The sequence below is a fragment of the Frankliniella occidentalis genome, unplaced genomic scaffold (assembly GCF_000697945.3).
Source record: "Frankliniella occidentalis isolate FOCC.00 unplaced genomic scaffold, Focc_3.1 Scaffold102, whole genome shotgun sequence".
Classification (NCBI taxonomy): domain Eukaryota; kingdom Metazoa; phylum Arthropoda; class Insecta; order Thysanoptera; family Thripidae; genus Frankliniella; species Frankliniella occidentalis.
The window spans coordinates 740,393-748,881 of record NW_026267231.1 but is presented as its reverse complement, the minus strand read 5'-3'; the positions used below and the strand labels follow the sequence as shown (position 1 = coordinate 748,881).

The 8,489-nt window shown below is 51.4% G+C and overlaps 1 long non-coding RNA gene across 2 annotated transcripts in view; it reads left to right on the top strand.

The window, feature by feature from the left end:
• Positions 1 to 8,489, top strand: part of LOC113202767 (uncharacterized) — a 54,663-nt gene that overhangs the window by 1,532 nt on the left and 44,642 nt on the right. The window contains exon 2 of one of the 2 annotated variants that reach the window (XR_008011402.1): positions 1,982 to 2,471. The exons of the other annotated variant lie outside the window; for it this stretch is intronic. This is a non-coding gene — a long non-coding RNA (uncharacterized LOC113202767). The remainder of the gene's footprint in view (positions 1 to 1,981; positions 2,472 to 8,489) is intronic. 2 annotated transcript variants of the gene reach the window in all.

Sequence of the window (8,489 nt, the reverse complement as noted above, 5' to 3'; positions counted from 1 at the left end):
GGGGGGGGGTACTGCTGCTCTCCGTTGCATGAGCTGATGGTCGCGAGAAAAGCCTTTATTTTCCCATCTGCGTAATCCGTTCCACTCGGGCGAGCCCCGGGAGCCGCAAAAGCGGTGGAAAGCGGAGCGCGAGCGTACGCGCCCCTCCTCGGAAAAGTGGACTCTGCAAGGGGCGGTGAGGGGGAGGTGGGAAGGGCAGAACTGTTTCGTGGATCTCGTGTAGTCTTTCATTTGTGACAGGCTTGATGGCCATCGTTATTTCAAACGAAAAATATTAGTACAGGGAAATACAACGTGTCATGTTAAAGGAAATTATCGAATATTTTTCCATGTAAACTTTACATGTGTGTCTTCGCACCTCCCACACCTACATCCTTATACCATAGGCGCGATAATACACAGATTGAATGCATTACCGACAGTCATGTATCACTACTTGAGGAAAGGAGGAGGATGTTGTGGACCGTATCGTTGTCGCCGTTACTGGTGCTGCTGAAGGAGTGGGAGAGGGAGGAGGAAAAGGAGGGGAGGGGGGGAGCTCGGACAACACCGCCACGGAGAGGCCCGTCTTGGACGCGCTCTCGGTATGTAGCCCGGCCCAGAGCAAATCCCCCTAAACACCAAAACACTGAATATGCAGAAAGGGCTTTATTATACATGCGAAGAGGAAGGAGAAGGAGTAGGAAGAGGAGGAGGAGGGAGAATGGCGCCGTATAACTTCACACTCGCGCGTGTCTTTTTATTTCACGTGTGATTTAAAGGTGGCTGCGGACGCGCGGCGCGGACGCGGGGGAGGGGCATGGGGCGGCGTCGCGACGGCGGCGCGCGGCGGCGCTGTGGTGGGGGAGGCGCATATCTCACCTAGCGCGCACTTGACAATGCTATTATAGGATCCGGAATGAATTTCTTCTCGGCGGCGCCGCCGGCCCGAGCGCGGCACCCTGAACCGCATTCAATATTTTATGGTATTACGTGAAAATGGAGGGCCTCCGTGCCGCGCGGTGTAGGCCGATCCAGCAGTGGGGGGTAGGCAAAGGGGGCGGCAGGGGGCCGGCGAGAGGGGGCGGTGGGGGCGGTGGGGGCTGCGGCCGCCTGTGGTAGGGGGTTTAGAGGGTTGCGCCACGCTGAATGAGGTGGCCCGATCACTAAACAGCCTCCCCCAGGACCAGCTGCCTATACGCGGTGCTTACTTCAGGAGAGGAAACTTATTTTCCGCGAAATTTATCAACTAACTACGTGAGCATGAGGTGCTCCGAGTTTCTCATCACAAGGAGACCCAAGTAAATCGGTATTCGTGCGACCTGCGACTTAATTGTTTTTGATGTAGGTACTGTTTTTCTAAGTTTTCATAGGGGGGCCTGATAGGGAATAAAGCGAATGCTGACCGATCAGTGCTGCATCTCCTCCATTGCGAGTGAGAGGGAAAATCAGCGTACTCTCTCTCTCTCTCTCTCTCTCTCTCTCTCTCTCTCTCTCTTTCTCCTTCTCTCTCAGTCTCTCCGTGCCGAACCGCTCTGCTCCCATTATTGCGCAAGTCTAACGGGACCCCAAACAGAGAGGGTGGCCCGTCGCAACAAAAGACGGAGAGAAAGTCGCGCGCCAGCAGCATCTTTTTAAATAAAAAGGCCCGCAGCTTTTGTAAAAAGGACGCGCAGCGGTCAACTAGACCCAGCAGCGATTTGGCGACACGCTCTGTTATTTTCAGAGTGAAAGTCAAAAGTCGCGGAGACGAGCATAAAGGAAGTCAACGGCACTTTTTTTTTTTTGTCGGTTCCACCCCCCGTCCGTTCGTCCTTTTCCATCTGCTAGGAAGGACCGGAGACTGTTATTATGCCCGGTTGGGTCATATTGTTTCGGCGAGGGGTTTTTGTAGTACGGACAGTCCGTCATTAGGGTATTGTGATGGCACACACACACACACGTACATACACTCACAGACACACACAGTCACAGTTACCGTTTTCGGTTCACTTCCTCCCAGTCAGTCCGGCGAGGATCGTCTTCAGTCTGACGGTCGCCTCCTTGGCGAGTACATCCACTACAAGGTGGCGACACGCAGCCGGCCCGGCCGGCCAGCTCGTAGGGGAGCAGCACCGCGCGCGCGACCAGGGCGAACCCGACCTGCGACAAGGCCGCGTGCACCGCGTACCGCCACCGCAGCCATCAAAGGGTTGTGCGGGCGCCACCGAAACCGGAAGGGGTCACCGACCTTACTCCGTGCAAGTGATTCCTTATCATCGCAACCGTCAAAACTCGTGCGTCAAGAAATGTTTTGACCCTTTTTCCGATATTTTGGATTTTTATTGTGGTCATTATCATCAAGTACTTCGAGTTGCTTTCTGGATTTGAAGCTTTTCTCTGCCATGCAAAAAGTGGATTCCCTGCATCTCTTCGGAAGAAGCGGTGCGAGGCATGGCGCGGCAACTGACCCGATACTGCATCTTGAGGAGCCCAGCTGGTCGCAGCAGCAGGTGAGTGTTATCGGTGCGTCGCCAGGACGGCTCGGACGGCAGAATGTGTTGTAAAGTTGGACGCTCGACCGGCCTAGGTCTGCGGTCCGGTCGGTCGTTGGCGTTCCGAAGAGTTTTGTCCTCGTTCCGATGAGAAACGAGAGGGCGGGCGAGAGAAAGAGAGGACTTTCCACGGGTCGGAAAATTTTTACAAGTGTCTAACAACATTCTGCCATGTCAGAGATCACATGAGCGGTATACAATGCAAAGCGGGTTTCTGTGAAAAGGTCGCCCCATGTCCATTCAGCATACAGCGAAACCCGGTGAAACCCATTTAACCTGAGAGGCAAGATCCCGAAGGAGGGCGGCGACTTTTTAAGAAGCAGGGGGGATAAAGCTCTATCTTGGCCGATGCGGCAACAGGGGCCGATGGATCGCCCCGGCCAGAGCCGCTCGCCGCGGCAACGCCGGACCGCCGCTGGGCCCTTCGCCTGAATAGGCACCTGCCTTGTTTACCCTTTTCGAATAAAACCAACCCACTCGTTTTCAAGAGGCAGGGTGGCCGATGGCGACGTATCATGGACAAAATCTGCGCGCGATAGTTCAAGCCTTATAACGTACACACTTTTTCTAACAAGACTGTGATTTACAGCAACATTTTTGCACGTCGCTCGGTACCCCGTAAATCTTCACTCGCCTCCCGGCATGTCATAAATGCGCTCACTGTCCACATTAAAAGTCAGCAAGGGTTAAAATTATAATCATAATTAAAAATGAAAATCGAAAAAGAAAACCTCCGTCATATTATTTCTTGCAGTGGTTGTAGCGGCGGAGGCGCAAGCTTCATGTATTTTTTATTTTCATTTTTTGCATTTTTTCTTATTTTAATTGCCGACCTTAACTGCCTCATGACTGCCGCGCAGTGTGTATAATTTCCTGCACACAGTCTTTGGCGAAAAAGCGCGAGGAGAGCTTTCCTAAATTAAAACATCAACGCCAACGTGCAAGTTACACGCCCGAGTAACGTCCCATGCAAATGAGAAATTACGTAGGTTAATGAATTCCAATCGGGAGGCTGTTAACACACGCGCCTCGCTGCAGGACGGACTGCCTCTGTGAGTGAATATCCGCTCGCATGTCCAGTCAAAAACCTGGGGGATGTAAACAATTTCTGCTTAAGCTGACGATTTCTTAATACAATAACTAACTCCCCTCAAAAAGATGCACGCCTAAATTGTCATTTTCTTTAGCTATGATTTTATAATGTTTCGTAATGAATTCTTTCTAAACGACTCAAGTGAACAACCTGTAAGTAGAGTTATACAGTGTGTTGCACTCGCTCATTACGGGAGGGTCAGTAAGTGACAGTGTATACACGTCATTATGTTTTCTTTGCGACGCATGTCTTGTCGAGCCCTTCCCCGCTCCGTCTAGCCGCAGGGTGTCCTTTTATAGTCGTCAAGCGTCGCGGCGCCGGGCGTCGTTGAGGTCCCCTGCCCCGGCGCCTTTAGGGCCATGAAGGGGCCACTAGAAGCGCCTCCCGCCCCTCCCTTTCCCTCGGCGCGCCTTTCGGGGCCCCAAACTTTTCACCATCGACGTATCGTCGGTGCGGAGAGAGAAAATCACGTCCGATAAAAATTATAAAAAAATAAAAGAATAAATTTATGGACGCAAAGAGATAATAAAAGTTGCGCATAAAAAAAAGTCCGGGCTTACTTTATTGACGGTTAGGGACCTAACTAGGCTGTTATGCGATTTTAATTTCGAGGCGATTAGCGTAGCGTCAGATTCCATCGCTGGACGACTTTGTACTCTTAGCGCACCGCCGTGTCCGAAGTGTCGTGTCGCTCCGTCTCTCTCGCTCCGGACGCGCACCCCGGCCCAGATGCGAGTGCGACGGAGACAGACCGAGGCCCCGGGTCGTCCTATAATGGCGGTCGGGACGCGCGCGCCCGGTTGTTCGGGACCCGGTTCCTTCGACCTGCCTCCCCCACCCCTCCCCCTCCGCCATGCCTGGCCGCAGCCAACCAGTTGATCCCTCCCCTCACCCCCTTCCCCTCCCCTTCAACCGGTCGCCGTCCGACGGTCATAGACTGGGCACGGGGCGAAGGGAATCCAAGGCTATTATAGGCCGTGGCGTGTAAAAATAATCATAAAAGTCGTGACCTCAAGGAGCTGATAGTAGGAGAAAGTCCTTTATTTTCATTTTATTCCACCGGCGCTAGGCGGCCCACAATGAGTTTAGCGAGGGCCTAAGTAGTAGTCCTTATCGGGCGTCGGTCGCACTAATTGCTAGTCAGTCTGTCAGTCGTCTTACCTCCGCCCGGGCACACCGCTTTACATGTGCCTGCCTGTCCATCCGCCCGTTCGCTTGGCCTTGCGGCGGAATGCGCTTCCTAAAATGATCGGTTTGCCACCAGCTGATCACAGGCTGCGGCCAAACTCGATCTCCTCGCAACTCGACCGCAAAATGCTGCCGAGAAGAAGGCGACGTTAGCCTTTACGCCTCTTAACTGATGCGAACAATAGAACACAATTTTACTAAGTGGGTCTTATTCCTACATTTAATTTGTGACATTTGTGCGAGTAAAATAGAGGTCGCAGACCTTCGATCCGTTCCGTTATAGTGTAGTGTAGTTCCTTGGATCATTTTCCCCTCCAGAGTTGTGTAACCCCACCACAGCCGAACGGAATGCTCGGCCCCCTATGATTACGTTCTGTAGGCAGAGGTAAACGCAGCGCCTTCATCACTGCACGTGCATAATTATTCAAATATTAAAACAAATACAAGGAAACTTAGTTTTTCGCCCGATAATTCGGCAAAGTAATCATTAGTCTGTGCAAGGCTTGTGACCTTACAGAGTAGGCGAGATAGAGAGACGGAGGGGAAAGGGGTGGGGTGTTCATTATGAGTAAATCAGTGTGCAACACTTGAACATCTTAAAATGTTTCACTGCTAGTTGTGCACCAAGTGTTCAACTTGGTAGTTGTGCACAAGAGTTGAAGGATTAAATAAAGAAAAAGAAAAAAATAGAGGCGGGAGAGAATGGGATAAAGGGTGAAAGAGAGGGAGAGAGAGATAGGAAGAGAGCCGGAAGAGTTGCCTCCCTGTAATGTATGAAGCTCCATCACACGATCGCCGCCACAAGGATGTAAATTGTCTTGCCCCGTGAGTCCTCTGTCATTACCCGACGACGGTCACTCCATAACCACTTCATTTTGTACCCCCCCCCCCTTCTCCCCCTCCCTTCTCTTCACCTCTCACTTCTCTCCGGGGTTTTCGCTCGCAGCGCTGCCTGCATTGTTCAAGTGCAGGTAGACGTGCCCCCGTGTGGTCCGGTCCATTCCACATATGCCAATTTATTCGTCCGTGCCCCGCGCCACGCCCGGAACACAGCGAGGACTGCCAAAACCACTGCCTAATCATTACTGAAAAATTGAAAGTCTGACACAAACCAAGCAAAGTTGTCCCTCGCTAGGAAATACACTTTTTAAAAGTTAGCCCTGAAAGGAATGACACAAATGAGACAAAGAAAAGTGTTCTGAATTATATGTGCAAGCGCAAGCTAATAAAGTGCTTAATGCAAGTGCGTATAAATGTGCGCATCACTGTCGTGATGAGTGTGTGAGAGAAAGAGGGATGGAGAGAGAGAGAGAGAGAGAGAGAGAGAGAGAGAGAGAGAGAGAGAGAGAGAGAGAGAGAGAGACCGGGCGCGCGTGTGTGGGCGCGCGTCGGTAATCTGTGTCATGTATTAATTTTCCCACAAGCTCAAGCAGACCGCCCCTGAGTCAAAGTAAGTTGCAAATTTTTCTCCTCCTCCACCTCCTCGTCCTCGGCGGCGGCGGCGGGCCCCGCTGCGTGTGGTACGAGGCGTGGCCCAATGAAAACGGCTTTGCATAATTACGAAGGTGCAGCGGGCAAGAGCGGGGGCCGGGGCGGGGCGAGGCGAGGCGCCCAACCACATACATGTATGCATGCATATAAACGCATGCGACGTATGAACTTTATGACGGCAGTGACACCTGGCGACAGGCATCCGAAAAAACACCTTTGCTACTGACCTAACAGATGGGTCCGACCCACTCACATCTTTGTTACAGTCTTTGCAACACTGAATGACTTTTTAATATAGGCTCAATCACTGCTGGCCAACCCGAGTGACAGCGCGACAGGCAGACGCAAGCTGGTCTCAGGAGGAGCGCTCGCAACCGGAACAGGATGGAGGACAGCTGGGGACGACGGGGATGCCACAAGGCTGACTCCTGCAGGAGTGCCTTGCTTTTTATTTTCTCTGGTTTTATTTTCGTCTCATCCCCCTCTTTCTCCCTTCCCTTCTTTTTGTTCGGTAGTCTTTCCTTGAGGTTCGTCACCATCATTAGGACTTGTGGTACACACGCTTTACTGACGAGAACGAAGCCCCGCTCTGCCGCTGTCGTCACGTCAGAGGGTTATCAGGCCGGGCAGCAGCAAGGTCCGTCCGTGTCTGCTAATGTTGCTATTATTATTATTATTATTATTATTATTATTATTCGTGTAGAATGGAGTGGTGAGGTCCATCGCCTCGCCACCCCTAGCCCGTACTCTGTACAACTGGACCACCCCCGCCCCACAACAGGCCCGCTCCGCTCTGGAATTGCATCTTATGTTCAATTAAGGGCTTATCTTCCTCGGCATGCTGTTGCTGCTACCGCCTCTCGCCCCCTTCCTATTATAAAACCACTTTCCCGCGTGCTCGCGCGAACAAACCCCGACAAACCCCTACCCCCTCTCACTCCCACCCCGTGCCCCCACGCACACCCCTCGACACGCGAAGGCATGTTTACTGCAGGCCGCACGCCGTTGCTCAGGGCACATGCTTTAAATCTATCGCAAGGTTACTTCCTCCTCTTTTTTTTTTCCCCATCGGCCTGTCACTTTCCAAAAATATACCGTGCGTCGAACTGATAACCATTGCACGCAAACGACTAAAACCCTACATTGCGTGAACATGAAAAACCACCACATTTCCCGATCGCTTTTGAGGAGAGCGCTTGGAGATACGGGGTGTGTGTCTTACGTTAGTTCCTAAAAAATCAGGGCGTGCGTGACTGAACTTTACTGAAGCAATTCATCTTCCTAGCAGGCCCCTATCCTCCATCCACTGCGGTGGCAGTCACCCCCCCACCTCCACCCTCCTATATCTCTCTCCCCCTTCCCAGCTACCTCTCATCTTCACCCCCTATTTTCGCGGCTCTTTCTCTTCGTGTAAAGAGACCTTTCCACTCATGCCCCACCTTTGGCACAGGTGATCTACTTTATAACGAGATTGTAACCATTAACAATCGAGTATACTAAATTGTCAAAAGTTAAGCAATACAACCAAACAAAAATACAAATTTGATCGAATCCTTAAGTTTTCACTTAACAACAACGAGAAATAAATAAGGTTGGTTTTACACACAGTACTGTTGAACATCGAAACGGTCGAACAAGTAATTATGCAGTGCGGGCTTACCGTTGGGTAATTACGTGTAAGACTCCGCACCTCCCTCGCTTCCCAGAACTCACCTGCAATCACAACAGAAAAGCAAACAATCAGTAATGACGTAGCAAATTTTACATTGGCATCACATGCGTATAATTATTGATGAGTCCTTGTAGCGCTTTGTCTCGAGCAGACGCAAGTCGCAAAACAACTAATAATGTCTATTTTTGGTTAAGACGACGCCATTTGAATGGCAATATTTCTCTTTTCCAGCAGGTTGAGTATAGGTCCTTTGCTTTGCTTGTTGACCCAAATACCACAGTCGTTCTGTCCATTGAACACGAAAGCAGATGGTGCTCTGATGGTCTGTGAAGTGCGAGGAGCGAAAAGACGGGAAAATGGAAAAGAGAGAGTGAGAGAGAGGGAAGGGTAGATAACGGGAGACGCTCAGACGCCGAAAAGAAATGGGGGATGGCAAGGCGGGGGTTGAGCTACGCATGCAAAAGGCCATTGCTCGCAGCGGCGGAGGATTGTGTTGTAGAAGCCATTCGTCTTGGGGCATCAGCCCCCCCCC